This window comes from Tursiops truncatus, chromosome 3, assembly GCF_011762595.2.
Source record: "Tursiops truncatus isolate mTurTru1 chromosome 3, mTurTru1.mat.Y, whole genome shotgun sequence".
NCBI classification, from domain to species: domain Eukaryota; kingdom Metazoa; phylum Chordata; class Mammalia; order Artiodactyla; family Delphinidae; genus Tursiops; species Tursiops truncatus.
Window position 1 is genome coordinate 44,606,883 of NC_047036.1, and position 17,813 is coordinate 44,624,695.

Here is a 17,813-nt window from a genome sequence, read left to right on the forward strand (position 1 = left end):
TTTTCCCTCTCCTTCTCTACCCGTTTTTCTGCCCATAGTCTCTTGCAACACTCCTGAACTTCCCTCTCATATAATATCATACTACCATAATTGCCTTTCTTATTGTCTTGGTGACCTACTAAACTAAGTCCTGAGAAGGCAGAAACCATGTCAGTTGTGTTCCTTGTGGTATCCTCAGCACCTAGTACAGGAACTTGCACAAATTGGTGCTGAATATTTATTGAATGAATGAATGAATGTGTGAATATGAAGCCATTTTATTTTTTATTAAAGCATAATTGATTTACAGTATTGTGTTGGTTTCAGGTGTACAGCAGAGAGATTCAGTTACACATATGTATATATGTAGGGCGCGGTCAGCTAACTGCTACGCAGCAGGAAGCTGAAATAAGCTGAGTCATCCTTCCTGTGGCCACTGCGCTTGCGCTAAGTATACTAATGAGGTTTTAAAGTAGCGACCTATCCGATGCTGGCTCACAAATCGCACCATCGGCGAAAGCCAATCACAGAGCGACACATGTTCTTAATCCCTATATAAGCAGACTGCTCTAGGATTGCGGGGTCTTCCTTCCATCTTTCTTCAACCAAGCTGTGCTCCAATAAAGTGTGATACGAGAAGAATCTTGCGTGTGGCGGCTCGTTATTCTGCCGGTCAGAAACGGCCCGCCGCATATATATATTCTTCTTCAGATCCTCTTCCCTTATAGGTTATTACAAAATACTGAGTATAGTTCCCTGTGCTATAGAGTAGGTCCTTGTTGGTTATCTATTTTATATATAGTAGTGTGTATATGTTAATCCAAACCTCCTATATAAAGTCATTTTATATTATTCACTGGATTTCATCTTGCCATGCTGTTGAGAAATTATAGGATAATAACAACTGGAACTCTGGAGTTAATTTTTTTTTTTTTTAACTAGCTGCATATGAGACTGTTTCTGACAGTCCTGTGTTTGTTGTTTTCTTCAGGTGTACAATGAGAAACCTGGGTTTTGTGACATCTGAGTCTCTTCCCAACTTAGTGAGTCTGTCTGGATCTCTGACTAACCATAAGCATGAAGGCTCTTATCAAAATAAACCACTGATAAGGGGAATCTGGTGACTGATGGAGATAAGGTAGGCAATCTCATTTATACTTCTGTATGGTGGGAAGTCCCTTCTCTCTACCAAAGGGAGTGGGGTGCCTCTAAGTCACTGGCAGTGGTCTAATATGCCAAAAATAGCTTTCTGGAACCATCATGGATTTGGTCTGGTTTCATGACCAGAAGGTGGGCTCAGGAAGATGAGGTGTTAAGTATTGTTGAAGAGCATTTTATCTTCTTGGGAGGTATAAGGCTGAAATTTATTAGTGACTCAGCAAGGCTGCCCTATTTTTAGGCCTAAAGGTTAGCTTGCAACACTTCAGAGAGTGGGCGACTGGGAGGAAGTGTTACCAGCTCAACTGAGTCTTGTTTTATTTATAAATACTGTGTTGATTAATTTTAAATTGGTTATATTTAATTTGGGACCTGAAATAGATCAGACCCCCTTCTTAGTTCCCTCTTGAGTCAAAAGACACCAAAATAAGAATTTACATATGCATTACCAAATAGTGGGTGTGCTGTGTTTGTGGCTTTATTTGTTGAATTGGGTACTAATGGAATGTGTAGAAAAATATACCTTTCCTTTCTTGCAAATGAGTCAAACGTCCAAGGATTTGTCCCTTAAGAAACTCATTTTATCTCCTATTTCTCCTGTAGAGAAATAATCCTTAACTGTAGCTTGCCCAGTTATTTCTCATGTGTGAAATTGGTCATTAGACGGTCTGGGGAGGGAGATAATGACTCAATCTGGATGAATCACTACCACTCGTGTAAATTGAGGAGTGTGGGTTTCATGACCTCATATACTCTGAGTCCAGAAGGTCTGCGAGGGTGAAAGTTTGCCTCCAGATAAATTCTAATGAGTGAGTTTGGCGAATGATCAAGTCATAAACAAACTTTCTTCCTAATTCATCCTTTGTTTGGGTCAGTAGTATTAACTGTGACAGACGAATATTATTACTGGTATATTGCATTTAGACAACTGGAGTTTGGTCAAAAGAAACCTTGACTTAGAGTGACAAGAACTGGCCTCTGCCTCAAGTTGTGTGATGTTGGGCAATCAGCTAAAATATTTGAGCCTCAATTCCTCATCTTTAAAATGAAACTAATTTGAACATGACACAGAGGTCAGGAAAAATATCATGTGTTGATGGAAATTTTTTGGTGTAATTGACTAAAATAGGAAACTCAAAGGTGTTGTAATGTGTGTTATGGTTAAATCTAGTCAACAAACTATACCCCCAAATTTACGTACAGGTGCACACACATGCTTCCTAGTTTTTTTCAGGTTCTATTTCCCATGTACTTTCATGATGGATTAGTATACACTTCACCCAACATCCAGGTGACAATTGACATATTCATAAGTTTAGTTTCTTTTTAATGTACATAACTGCCACATCCATGTGGGAGGATGAACTAAGATTTACTGTGCATCTATTCTAGGTTAGATGAAAACTCAGTGTGGTACATAAATTACCTTCAAATCAATATCCGGAGGCAGGGATTACTCTGTTTCAGCCAGGATAATAATTATGAGGGAAATAAAGGGTGAAAGTTCAGATCCTGGAGTCAGGTTTCAGTTTCTAGACCTGAATAGCATGTAAATGCATATAAGAGTTTTAATGTCATTTCAGAATTTTGTATCTCACATTTATTTATTCTTCTACTCTGTCCCTGCTCCTGTCTCCAGAGGCCACTCGTGTTATCGGTTGTTTTGTGTATTCTTCCAGGGATTCACAAGAATAGATATAGCACACTCATGTACACAAGCAATATCTCCTTTTATTATTTTTCCCTTAAATAATAGTGTACTTTCTAGTTGTTCCACTCCCTAATTTCTTTTGCTTCACAGTGTACCTTGAAGATGATTCCATATTAAGTATATAAAGAGCTTCCTCATTCATTTTGAAGACTGTATAGTATTCTGTTGTATGGATGTGTATGTGTGTGTGTGTGTGCATGTTATTTCTAATTGTTTTCTCTTACAAATAATGCAGCAAAGAATAACTTATACTATGTTATTTCAAATTTGTAAGATATAGGATAAATTTCTGAAAGAGGAATTGCTGTGTGTAGGTGCTATGCATTTGAAGTTTGTATAGATATAGCCAAGTTTCTTATCATAGGGTCATGCTGATTTACACTTTGGCTAGTCATATGTAAGTGTGCCTGTTTCTATACACCATCACCAATGGGATACATTATCCAATTTTTTCCCCTCATCTTATAAGTAGAAAATTATATGTCGGTGCAATTCTAATTTGTATTTCTTATTGTAAGAGAAGGAGGCAACTTTTCATGTGTTTAATAATCATTTGATTATTTTTTGACTGCCCAAAGGAATGTTTCTTTATATTTGAACTCCTTTTAACTGGGATAAGACTCATGTGGACTTTGCTGGGTCAGTATTCCCAAAATGGTGTGCTATATCAATATTTAATTTTTTAAAGTCTTCCTTATTTTTAGAAATGTTTTCTTGAATTTTTAAAACAAATTTATCATGTTTAATTTCCAGATTTCTTCTTTGGGCATTCCAATTATGTATACGTTGAATCTCCGTTATCTATCCTTCTTGTCATTTTCTCTCAAATTTTAAACTATTATGATTTACTTTTTATTTTTCTTGTTTCACATCAATATCTACTTCTGTCCTTGTGTTTTTAACGCTATTTATTCTGTCATGTTTCTTCCAATTTTATCTTCATTTTAATATTTTGTTTCTTCTTTTCTGAGCCCTTCAGTTCACGTTTTGTTTCCTTTAGTGTCAGCATCTCATCCTGGAACACGTATATTTTTGTTTAGTCTTTTTTATAAGGATGATTAATTAATTAACTCTGGGGAACAATTCCTGATGGAATATTTTGTGATAATTTTTATCTGTCCTGTGATTTTTTTTCTGGTGGCTCTTCTTTATTTGACTTTTGTTTCATATTTTTCTTTCTCCATTCCTGTAGGATTTTTTATAGATACTGTGCTGGTCTTCTATGTTCACTATTCATTTATAAAGGAAGTAAAGTTTTTCTGGGTCAGGTATTGACAGAAAATTCACGTGGAATTGGCACTATATTCCAGGCTACCTGGGACTTCCTAACGATCCGTGAACTTGTGGGGAGTTTATATAGGAATTACTTTTCCCAGCCTTGGCATTTTTTTTGACGTGCGTTCTCTCTTCTGCTTTGTTGGTACAGAGACAGCTTCCTGAAAATATTGCTTGTTTGTGTGATCATTTTTTTAGCTCCACCCTTATTTACCTCTTCCCCCAGTGTGTATAACACCATCCTGCTGTTAAAAACAAAGGCTTTAGCAATCAGGACACAGGTTCTATTCCTCTCTTTTAAAAAACTGTTTTTATTTATTTTTTTTTTCCTGAGACCTACTGCCATGATTTCCTCTACCTGATTCTTCCTTCATGTGACCTTGCTTTATTCCCATGTGTGAACAGCCCCCAAACCTATCCTGTATTTTTAGAGACTTTTATGTTTCCATTTTTACCAAAAATGGAATTTTGATTTTTAGTTCTCATTCTGTGGAATAGAAGAAGTAAATGCCCACTTTACTCTGCCATCATTAGATTGGGTATCCTTTGCATTATTCTTTGGGATTTTTAAAACTTTTCAAAAAAACTAGGCATGATTCTTGATATTTCAGCCCTTATTAATCAGTTTATTTTGATTTAGCCCAAGATGTCCAGTTGCTTAACAGACTTCCTCAGAGGAATTCTACCAATACTTCAAATTTACAATGTTTAGAGATAAATTCAACCTCTTTTTTCACAATACTGATTTTTCTGGAATTATTAAACCTCCCCATCAGCAGCCTTCAAACACTACCACTGTGCTTTACTTACTTATGTGTTCTTCACCCCAGACCTGTATAATTGGACACCAACTTCTGTAACAACTGCAACATTAATTATACCCTGCTATGTAGGAGACAGTGTGATGGGTAATGGATAGTAATGCCCTTGGGCTTGAGTTAAAGGTGTTTCTGCTGTGGAGCCCTTAAACTTTTGAGAACCCTGCATGTCCTAGATCCACATTCAGAATGATTTTAAAACTCACAGGCAACTCTTTCACTTAGGGTCTGGAGCTCAGCACCAGTACAAATGTTCTTGTGGCCCAAATAAATGCTTTTCCACATCTCTTAACCTATTTCCTTGAAAGAAAAAGTACTCCAAAGCCACAAAAACTGGTGGATTCTGCCACTGCTGTGTTGAATATGGACACTCCTTCAAAGTAGGAAGGATCCAACGCAGGGGACACGAGTTCGAGCCCTGGGGAAGATCCCACATGCCGCAGAGCAACTAAGCCCGTGTGCCACAACTACTGAGCCTGCATGCCACAACTACGGAAGCCTGAACACCTAGAGCCCGTGCTCTGCAACAAGAGAAGCCACCACAATGAGAAGCCTGCACACCACAACAAAGAGTAGCCCCTGCTCACGGCAACTGGAGAAAGCCTGCATGCAGCAATGAAGACCCAACGCAGCAAAAATAAATTAATTAATTTAAAAAAAAAACCTATAAAAAGGGCCAGCCTTGCTTCTTGCCAGAGAGGCACTATACTAATTTAATTACTAAGCACCTGGAGTCAGAATACCAGAGCTCAAACCCTGACACCACCACTTATCAGCTGTGTGAACCTGAGCAAGGTTCCTGACCTCTCTGTGCCTCCTCTGTAAATGGGGATAATAACAGCACCATCATTGGGTTAGGTTAATTAATGAGATAAAACATATAAAAGACTTGCCCAGGGCATGAGCACAGGAAGCCCTCAATAAATATTATTTCCAGAGAAAAATGCCCCAAAGCCAAGGAGCAATATACCTGAGGATTCTTGTAAAAGGTTATCATTAAACCCAAAATTCTAACACATTTGGTCTCTGGACTTGTGCATACTATAGATAATAGTAGTAATAAAAAAAATAATAATAATTCATGCTACTCTTATAGGTCTAGCTGTAACATGGTGAAGCCAGTTCTTTACATTAGCAACTAAGTGGAGGTTGAGCACTAAATTTCAAATAGTCTTATTTTTATAAAAATACTTCATAAGAATAAATTAAAAATTTTCAAAATTAAAGTCTTTATTAAACTAATAACTTAAATTTTTGATATTCATTTACTGTAACGTGTTTTATCTCATAATTTTGAATATTTAAAAAGTGAAATAACTATTTTTGAAGATATATATGAAAAATTCTTCATTTATTTATATTTATTTTCATATGTAATTTTGACAAAAATACATTCACATTTTGGAAATTATCATGTTTATATTTTTAATCGTTTCTATTGATGTCAATAGAACATACATTATGTAAAAAAATCTTGAATAAGCAACATAATTAGTGAGCCTGTTGAAATAAAGGCAAGAAAAATAAATCTATTAAAAATATGTACTAGTTTATGAATTGTACATATTTTTACTTCATTACTCATCAAAACATTGTTGATCCATCAACAGAATACTTAGATATGTACAATAGTAAGTAAATTTAGTTGTTTTTTTAAATTTTGCTGACTTTCAGTCATATAAAAACATAACTTGCAGGACTTCCCTGGTGGTGCAGTGGTTAAGAACCCACTGCCAATGCAGGGATCATGGGTTCGAGCCCTGATCTGGGAAGATCCCACATGTCGTGGATCAACTAAGCCTGTGTGCCACAACTGAGCCTGCACTCCAGAGCCCGGGAGCCACAACCACTGAGCCCGCGAGCCACAACTTCTGAGCCCACGAGCCACAACTACTGAAGCCCGCGTGCCAAGAGCCCATGCTCCGCAGCAAGAGAAGCCCGCGCACTGCAGCGCAGAGAATGAAGAGCAGCCCCCGCTTGCCACAACTAGAAGAAAGCCCGCACGCAGCAATGAAGACCCAGCGCAGCCAAAAAAAAAAAAAAAAGCTGCGTGTGGTTTTGCAGTCACAGTATGAACCAAACTTTTTTTCCTGCATGCCCATCATTAAATGAAATAAATGTATTGGCAAAAGCCAGAGGAATCTTAAGAAATTTGAGCAGTTGTCATTCCCAGGAATAGAAAAACAAAACACTGACTGTTAGAAAATAGAGTTTTTTTTTTTTTTTTTTTTTTTTCGGTATGCGGGCCTCTCACTGTTGTGGCCTCTCCCATTGTGGAGCACAGGCTCTGGACGCCGGTGGCAGGCTCGGTGGCCATGGCTCACGGGCCCAGCCGCTCCGCGTCCCGGACCGGCGCACAAACCCGTGTCCCCTGCATCGGCAGGCGGACCCTCAACCACTGCGCCACCAGGTAAGCCCAGAAAATAGAGTTTTGAAAAATCCTTTTATGAGTGATTCTGTTTTCTGTTGAATATATATATTAGAAATATTAGTCTGGAGCCTGCTGTGTGGAAAAGAAAGCTTTGAAAATGTTACAGACTGTGTTCCGTTGCTCAGAAAATAAGAAGAAAATGTCATTTTTCCACGTCTTAAGACAGCCTCATACTATTTCTTGATTATTTTCCTCACTCCATGAGTGAAGGTCAAAGATTAACTCAAAAATATTTCAAAATATTATAGGTTAAGTTTGGAGAAAAAATTGCTATCGAATCTTTAAGAAAGTTATCATTTGGATGTAAATTTTTAGGGGAATGAAAAATAAAAACCAGGGAGTGGACTATAGCATAATACTAGCTATTCTTGATCAGAAAGGACAGTAGGTTAAATGCATGGCTATTTACTTTAATTTTTAAAAACTGTATCCAGGAGATCTATATTATTTGCAAGAACTGTAAAAAATAATTCAGCTTGGGGACTTCCCTGGTGGCGCAGTGGTTGAGAATCTGCCTGCTAATGCAGGGGACACGGGTTCGAGCTCTGGTCTGGGAAGATCCCACATGCCACGGAGCAACTAGGCCCGTGAGCCACAACTACTGAGCCTGCACGTCTGGATCCTGTGCTCCGCAACAAGAGAGGCCGCGATAGTGAGAGGCCTGCGCACCGCGATGAAAGAGTGGCCCCCGCTCGCCGCAACTAGAGAAAGCCCTTGCACAGAAACGAAGACCCAACACAGCCCAAAATAAATAAATAAACAAATGTGGAGTTAAAAAAAACGTCGTTAAAAAAATAATTAAGCTTGCTGAAATGACTTCTTGTTTAATTTGCTGCTTCGTATAGTGTTCAACTCACTAATTATGTGCTTAAAGATAGATTTCCAGCTACCTAGAGCAGAAATGTTACTAATGGGGACCAACTAAGAATTGTTAACTGACAAGTAGCTATAAGTAGGTACCTCAAATAGATGCTGTTTGAAAAGGCCCTCATGGGGGTTGAGGAGGGCAGGAGAGCAAAATTTTGATTTGGACTACTTTGTAGTTTTTAATTGAAAAGGTATTCCCTAATTAGTAGAATTACTACAGATGTATACAAGAGAGTCTACATAGTTCTCATTTATTCCCCTTTTCTTTGACTTACTGCCTCAAAATTTTAGAAAGAAAGAAGATTTGAGAGTTGTTCAGTGAACTGAAAAAAAAAAAAAAAAGAATAAACAGCTGAATAGAGGTCTTGCTTGATCCAATGAAGAGGAAAGATTTCATACAGGGAGTAAATAAGCTGGCAGCCTAAATAATGTACTAGGAACTTTTAGTTGGAAGTCCCCAAACTGATTATTCAACTGCTGGAGACTTCTGCCTCCAAATTAATTTTGGTTTTGGTGATCACTCTTAGTAATAGCCAAAAACTAGAAAGGAAAGATACACTCACCTTATAGAATTTAGAGGGTTTTTGTGTGTGTGTGTGTTTAATGTTTATTTTAGTCCATAAAGTTATTTACTTTGGTGGAATACACTATTTCTAAAGCAATTTATTTCTAATAGAAAACTTGAAATTTATGCATGACCATTTTTTTCCAAGCCCCAGTCACCATGAGAAAGGAAGGCTCAACTTATAACCACAGAGTTATTTTATGTCAGCTCCTACCCACTAATTATTTTACCTGGATCCCTATCTCCCCTCCCCATCTTTAGTGACTGGCTTCTGCTCTCCCCTCCTACTATCAGGAGGGAAGCAACCGGAAGTCCTCTCTTGTCCTGAACCCACCTGACCTAGGACTTCGATAATGATGTTACCCAGCTTCACTTTTCAACCCACATCCTGACTCAGTTTTGGTTTTTGCTGACTCTCCTTCTAGCTTAGACTTTTTATTTAAAGACCTTCCCTCAGATTTTGCCTCTGACCTCACCACCTTTGGTGACCTGCTAAATTCAATGTAAAATTCCCAAGCAGTGCTTATGGCTTGGACTTCACTACTTCCCATACCAAGCTTGGTTATAATAATCCTACATACACTTGACCAAAAAGAAATATATAAATTATCAGAAAAACCCTGTGTCAAAGCAGCTTGGGTCTGTGAGTCCTTCAAATACTAAAGAGCCATCAATTAGACAGAAGTTAAGCTTCTTTGGCAAATCGAATCACAATATCCTTATTGAGGAAGAAACTGCCACTTAATCTGTTCAGTGCATTCACAGATATGTCTTCTGTGTGGACTGTGTGTTATGCATTATTCCTGATATTGGGTATATGGCTGTGAATAACACAATCAAAAGTTCTGCCTACATGAAATCTACCTTGTAGTGGGTGGAGAATAGAGTCAGCACTTTTCTGTGTCCTCACTCGGTAACGCTGCTTAGTAGGCAAAGGGCCTTTACCAACAGGGTGGGGTTAGGGAAGGCAGACTTCCCATAAAAGAGGTCATTACCATTCATTGTTTTTAAGGTGTCTGTCCCTAGTGTTCACTAGCCTGTCACCCCCAATCTGGCAACTCAAGAAACATTATTTTCACTCTTCTTTTAAAAATATTCTATCATAAAACCTTTCTGTATCTTGGTTATCCGAAGTTATAACTTGTCAATTAAAGAAGCAACTCAAAAATGAAGCTGGGAAAGAGTCCTCCTCGTCCAGTCTTTGGTCAAATTCTGCCTTGATTTTCCGTGAAGAGAGTCATCCAGTAGTCAGTAAAATTGGATTGATCCCAAAGCAGCATTGAACATTTGTTTTTGATGATTCAGAAGAATTAGTAAGGTGAAATTCCTGAAGGGCAGATCTTAACGATGGCCCTGATAAAGCACATGGAACTGGTTAGTGGACATTTCACTCAGTAGAATGGCAGAAAAAAATAGCATGTTAGGGCATCACTAGAGAAGATCAAAATTCCTACATAAGGTCATTCAGTTTCTTTTATAGTCTCTGTCTGCTATTTTTTTTTTTTTTTTTTTTTTTTGCGGTACGCGGCCCCCTCACCGCTGCGGCCTCTCCCATTGCGGAGCACAGGCTTCGGACGCGCAGACTCCGCGGCACGCGGGACCCTCCCGGACCGGGGCACGAACCTGCGTCCCCTGCATCGGCAGGCGGACCCTCAACCACCGCGCCACCGGGGAAGCCCCTCTGTTTGCTATTTTTCTATAAACTTACTTATATCCCTAGCAGAAAAAATAAATATGTTTATTTTTATTCAATCTCCTAAAATCAGTACGAACTCGCCTAAAGTTGATTCTGTTCATAAATTGTGGTAAAAGTCCAATATATTTTCTGTAGCCATACTTCTCTTTTACTGTTTGACTGGAAAGATTCTCTCTTATGTTTGAAGACTTCATCTCCCACCCTTGGTGCTCTAGCTGACTGCTGTGGCCTGCTCTGAAGTTGACCTCACAGTTAGCAACGCATTCTGAGGCGAGTGAGTCACTTCATTGGCAATAGTCATGCAACTGTGAAACCTCTGTGGGGTTTCCCTGGCCATCTTTGCCAATTCAAAATACCAGAGACACTGCGATGCTGACTTCAGTCCTCACACCCGAATAAGCGGAGGCTGGATGCTTATAGCTGGACAGGGCTTCTGTGCGTATTTATGCAAAGGAGGGGTAGGGTCTCTCCCACATGCAGATTTTTAAAGAGGCCTGGTGCTGCCCCTTCCCTGTCTTCACTATCTTGAGCGTTTCTCAAATAGAGAACGGACAGAGTGGAGCAAGTCTGAAGACCCACCAACATTCCCTGGAGATCTAAGCTATAAACCTGGTACATTGATTTCCATCTCTCTCTCTCTCTCTCTCTCTTTTTCTTAAAGACCTTCAGAAATAAGACAAACCCCCATCAGTCAGAAGAAGCCCCACCCTTAAAAATCACTGCCGTAGATCCTGAGCTCCTTGAGAGTTGGCAACCTGCTGTTCATTGCTGTATAATAGTGCCTCGCACTGAGTAGGTGCTTGATCAATGTTTATCGATCTAATGGATAAATGAGAAACATTTGGTATGTTGCAGTTTTGAATGAGTACATGCCAGGTCTGAGCTAAAAGAACGTGGTTGCTTTGCCATTCACACTGCTAGGCTTGGTTTGGGATTTTGTGTCATCTACAGGACAGTTTCTGCTGAAGAAAAACTTCCTAGCAGAGCCAGGCTGCTGTTACAACTGAGGTCATACGTCTGTGTCTAGACCTTTTATATGCCAAAGGAGAGTGCTTCCTTTACATGTCTGAGCTATAAAGCTCACCATCCCGTCTCCAAACTGTTGTAAATGCTTTTAAGAGCATAGTATGGAATGGTCCCAAAGAGGGCAAGGGGTACTTTGTGTTTGCTTGGAAATTGTAATACCAGTTTTCCAAGATAAACAAGAGATACACGAATTCTCTGTCGCTGAAAATGTTTCCATTTATTCTTTAAAGAGATATATCTGGACTAACCCATAAGAAATAAGAGAGATTTGTGAAGAACAGTTTGGGAATAAAGGTGAGGATTGCCTTCCAGTGCAGAAGTGTATGAGGCAGTCTTCACTTTTGAGCCATAGAGTGCCTTATGCTGAAATTCAGTAGCCATGCTGAAAATCAGTCAGTTGTGGGCTTCCCTGGTGGCACAGTGGTTGGGAGTCCGCCTGCCGATGCGGGGGACGCAGGTTCGTGCCCCGGTCTGGGAGGATCCCGCGTGCTGCGGAGCGGCTGGGCCCGTGAGCCATGGCCGTTGGGCCTGTGCGTCCGGAGCCTGTGCTCCACAGCGGGAGAGGCCACAGCAGTAAGAGGCCCACGTACTGCAAAAACAAAAAAAAAATTCAGTCAGTTGCATATGGAAATACACTTTTTCCAAGACAGTCTAATACTTCTCCCAAATTGACTCTAGAAGTGACATAGACTTCTGTTACTTCCCTTTAAACTTCTCCTTGGTTTACATCCAACTTATAGCTCTGCTTCTCAAAATGAATGTGTTTGTGCTATTAGAAACCCATTAACTACAGAGACAACTGAGGAGACCCACTCTAGTGATAATTCTTCCATGACATGTGATGTTGCTGCTCAGTTGAAAGGGACCCTGGAGGTGGATGTGTGAGGTGGGCTCGGGACCTGGTGAGTATCATGCTGTGAGCCGTCACTTCCCTGCAGCTTCAGTAGGGCGAACTCTAAAGCACTGTGAATATTCTCTATGGAGAATTTTAAAAATCAGTAACCATAGAGGCCGTTTAAAAATCTGTGGTCTCTTTCGTTAATAGCAAAGTCAATAGATTGTTTAAGAGGTTGATCAATCCAACATCTTATTTGGTGTGAATTTTTTCTGTTTTTTTGGCACAGATAACAGTGTATTTTGGTCAACTCTTAGGAAAAGCAGAAAATCATGGAGTCACATTTTGCTTTCCTGTTCAGGATTCATTTCCTGACACATCTGTTTTCTGAGACCAAGGTATGATCTCTTACACCCTAGGTTAAACTTCATTTGAAGGGAGATATTTATTCTCCTTTTGCTAGGAGGGCCTTATGTGATTTCTCAGCCACCCAGAAAAACAGTGGTTATGGCAGAAAATAGAATTTTTGACCCTATTTGTTTTCTTTAACTCTTGTAAGACAAAATGTGCTTCCTGGACGCAGATTTCATTTGTGTCCAATGAGTCAGTACAATAGGCTTTCTTACTTACATTTTGAGAGAAACTAATTCTTAGGCCAATGTTTAAAAGTACAACCACCACTAGAGATGGTTATAATTCTCATCTTTCCAGTATTGTAGATGTAAACAGTTACAGGTTTGTTCTCTCTCTCTCTCTCATTAAGCGTTCTCTCAGTGCTAGGTACTAGTCTGTGAGCCCTACATTAATTAATGCATTTAATCCTCACAACAACCTTTGAGGTTGGTATTCTAAATTTCCTCTTTGTACATATAAGAAAACTGAATCATTTAGAAGGTTAAAAACCTGTAAAGGATTATACAGCAACTAGTAACAATGCCACCTAGGCAGCCTAACTCCAGAAATCATATCCTTTTTTTTTTTTAATATTTATTTATTTTATTTTAATTTTTGGCTGCTTTGGGTCTTAGTTGTGGCACACGGGATCTTCGTTGAGGCATGCGGGATCTTTCACTGAGGCATGTGAACTTCTCTCTAGTTGTGACATGTAGGTTTTCTCTTCTCCAGTTGTGGCACATGGGCTCTGCAGTTTGCAGCCCACAGGCTCTCTAGTTGAGGCACGCAAGCTAAGTAGTCACGGCATGCGGGTTAGTTGCCCCGCGGCATGTGGGATCTTAGTTCCCTGACCAGGGATCGAACCTGTGTCCTCTATATTACAAGGTGGATTCTTTTTTTTTACATCTTTATTGGAGTATAATTTGCTTTACAATGGTGTGTTAGTTTCTGCTTTATAACAAAGTGAATCAGTTATACATATACATATGTTCTCATATCTCTTCCCTCTGGCGTCTCCCTCCCTCCCATCCTCCCTATCCCACCCCTCCAAGCGGTCACAAAGCACCGAGCTGATCTCCCTGTGCTATGCGGCTGCTTCCCACTAGCTATCTATTTTACATTTGGTGTTGTATATATGTCCATGTCACTCTCTCACTTTGTCACAGTTTACCCTTCCCCCTCCCCATATCCTCAAGTCCATTCTCTAGTAGGTCTGTGTCTTTATTCCTGTCTCACTGCTAGGTTCTTCATGACATTTTTTTTTCTTAAATTCCATATATATGTGTTAGCATAGACAAATACAAGGTGGATTCTTTACCACTGGAACACCAGAGAAGTCCCCAGAAATCATATTCTTAACTGGACACTACAGAAGCCCTTGTAGATGAAATATCCGTTATCAGAAATGTGGTCTTCAAATATCGCCTCTAAATCTATGGCTTTTGTTTTCAGTCTCATGTCAGAATCTTTCAAAGAGTAGCGGTTTTTAACTTTGAAGAGGTCAAAATTATTTTTTTCTTTTATAGATTTTGTTTTTGGTGTATATCTAACAAATTTTCACTAATCAAAAGTCACAGACATCACAAAGATTTTCTCCTTTTTTTCTTCTAGAAGTTGCATAGTTTTAGGTTTAAAAATAGGTCTATGATCCATTTTGAATTAATTGTTTTTTGATGAAAGATATTTATCAAAGTTTATTTTATGTATCTTTTTGCATATGGATATCCGATTGTTCAAGCATCATTTGTTGAAAAGACTGTTCCTTCTCCACAGAATTGCCTTTGCACCTCGATCAAAAATCATTTGTCCATGTATATATGAACAAATATATTTCTAGACTCTCTGTTCTGTTTCATTGATTTATTTGGCCATTTAGATGCCAATACCACACTGTCTTTTTTATTATAGCTTTGTAATAAGTGTTGAACTCAGTCAGTTTTAGTTTTCCAACTTTGTTCTTTTACAAAGTTGGTTTGATTGTTCTAGATCCTTTGGCATTCCCATGTGAATTTCCATATGGCATTTCCATATGAATTTTAGAATCAACTTATCTACTTCTACAGACATGCCTGATAAGATTGCATTGAACCTATAGATATTTGAGAATTGGCATTTTAACAATACTGAGTACTATAACTTATGAATAAGATATCTCTCCATTTGTTTAGGTCTTGTAAAATTTCTCTCAGCAGTGTTTTGCAGTTTTCAGTGTATAGGTCTCATACATCTTTAGTCCAATTTATCTTTAAGTATTTCATATTTTTGATGTTATTGTAGATAGTATTGTTTTTTAGTTTAAATATCTTATTGTTCATTACTAGTATATAGAAATATGCTTTTTGTTTATATTGATCTTGTATAATTCAACCTTCCTGAATTCACATATTAGTTCTAGTAGCTTTCTTGTAGATTCTGTTGGATTTTCACAAAGAGATCATGTCATGTACAAGTAGATAACTTGAAACCACCAAAAATAGACTTGACCTGATTGACATATTGTAGAACACTATACCCCAAAAGAGCAGAGCATATATCCTTTTAGAGTCCAACAAAGTCCTACTCTGGGTAAGCCATAATATGTCTCAATAAATATAAAAGGTTTGAGTCACACAAAGCGTGCTCTCTGACCACAGTGGAATTAAATCAGAAATCAATAACAGAAATATTTATATAAAATTTGTAGATTAAAAAAAATCATTATTTCTTTCATTTTTTTCTGCCTCTTTTCTCTTACCTCTCCCTGGGGACTCTGATTACATTATATTAGGCTACTAAGAATTGCCCCAAATTCACTGATAGTCTTTTCAATTAATACAAATATTTTTCTACCTGATTTTCAGATTGGATAGTTTCCATTGCTGTCTTCAAGTTTCGTAATATATTTCTTCTATAATGACTAATTGCTATTAGTTCTCTCCAGTGTATATTTTTTTCTTATGCATTATAGTTTTCACCTCTAGAATTTTGGGACTCATTCTGTATCTTCCATGTCACTACTTACTGGTTTAAACATAAACAATCAGCTATAATTACTCTTTTAATTTTGTTTTGTCTTCTAATTCTATCATCTGTGTCAGTTCTAGGTTGATTTTGATTATTTTTCACCCTCGTTATTGGTCATGTTTTCTTTCTTCTTTCGTTCCTGGTGATCTTTAGTTGGATATCATATTTTGTGAATTTTACCTTATTGAGTGCTATATACTGTCATATTTCTATAAACCTTGAGCTTTGTTACTTGGAAAAATTTGATTGTTTCGGGGGTGAGTGTAGATTTTAAGATGTGTTAGGTTGACTGGGGCAGCATTGAGACCAGGACTAATTATTTCTCGATACAGAGGCAAGACCCTTCTGAATACTCCAGCTGTGCGCTGTGGAGAAGCATCTCTTCTCAACCTGTGTGAGCATCAAGTACCGGTCCGTCTAATCCTTTTGGATGATTCTTTCTTCAGACTTGGTGCTTATCATTACTCTGCAGAATACATGAGTGAGGGTTACAGATCTCCAGGGCTCTCTATGCAGCTGTCTCCTCTCTGGCACTCTGTTCTGTGACTCTGGCCTCTTCGTCTCCCTGGGTTCTCTGCAGTATCTCTTCAACATAAGGGCTCCTTCCCAGGCTCTACCTGTATCACATACGGCCTGGAAACACTCTTAAGATATTGAGCTGGGCTCATCTTGCTTGTTTCCCCTCTCTTAGGAATCACTGACCTGTGCTGCCTAGTGTCCAGTGTCTTGAAAATCATTATTTCAAGTATTTTATCTAGTTTTTCTGGATGTTTCAGGAAGGAAAGTAAATCCAGAAATAGAAGTCAATTAATTTGATTTTCAGAAATAAAAAGAGTGAGCATTCCTTATCTATGTACATTCATTGATATCATAGATACTGCGTAAGCAAAAGATCTCTTTTCAATTTCATTTCCTTGAGACTACAACCTTTTTTATCTACTTTTATCCCTCCAAATGAGTTGGTTCCTTGCTTCTTTAAAATCTATTAACATTCATTATCTCTTAAAGGAACTAGAGGGACAACTTTTGTTTGCCTATTAGTAAATAGTTAAATCAGTGTCTTTCAAATTTGCTCAGATACCTAAACAACCACCTTAGCTTCTTATGGAATGTAATCAAATACTAATACAGTTCATCTCATTTTATACACTAGAGAAATTTTTACTTTCAAAAAATGCGATCACGTGAACATAGATTGCCACATCTCAGGTAATAATACTAATTTAGTCATCCATTTATTTATTCAACATGTGCTCATTTATTATCTACTGTGATACACATATGATGATATAAATTTTCATTGATTTTCATAACTATTATTAACAGTGTATTTAGGTCAATCTGAATCTGTGTGGAGACTTGTTTTATGAAGATTTGTTTTATACTTGAGTTGTCTTTATGAAGTGTTCAATGGTACCTTCAGATACACAGGCAATCTAACCTGAATCCAACTCTCAGATGATTACAGTGTTGAAACTTTAGGGATCTATAAGAGATGCTGGAATAATGAGACTAATATTCAATACCTTGTTACCTGAACAAACAGATACAAACTCAAAGAAGAGTCATTGATCATATTTTTAGCTGTTTGATATTTTGTGATATAATATTTAGTGCTTAGGTATTATATCAACCATCATGCAAATTCAAGAAAATTTTCCAAAATTTCTCGAAAAGGTGATTAACACTTTAGTCCCTTTTTTTAGTTCAAAGAACACCCACAACTGGAAATGAAAATTGATGGAATCTTTTAGAGAGCAATTTGGCAATCTGTATCCAAAGTCTTAAATAGCTCATATCTTTTGATATGAACTTCTGGGGAATTATCCAGAAAAATTGTCAATGGTTGATCAAAGTTGAGATATAAGAACACTCTACACAGTGCTTCTTATAATAATGAAAAATTAGAAAAAACCCTGAATGTTCAAAAAAGGATGTTTAAAAATATAGTGATACAATAATGTAAGGAAATACTATACAATTATTTTAAAAGGTACATCTCAAGGTATAGAAAGATTATCATGTTAACTCAAATAAAAAATTTCAGGTTGCAGAT

General features: G+C 38.0%; 1 long non-coding RNA gene across 2 annotated transcripts in view; it reads left to right on the forward strand.

Moving 5' to 3' along the window:
- Positions 1–826: 826 nt before the first annotated feature.
- The window catches only part of LOC141278185 (uncharacterized), a 99,975-nt gene continuing 82,988 nt past the window's right edge, over positions 827–17,813 (forward strand). For both annotated transcript variants that reach the window (XR_012330528.1, XR_012330527.1), the window contains exon 1: positions 827–1,117. This is a non-coding gene — a long non-coding RNA (uncharacterized lncRNA). The remainder of the gene's footprint in view (positions 1,118–17,813) is intronic.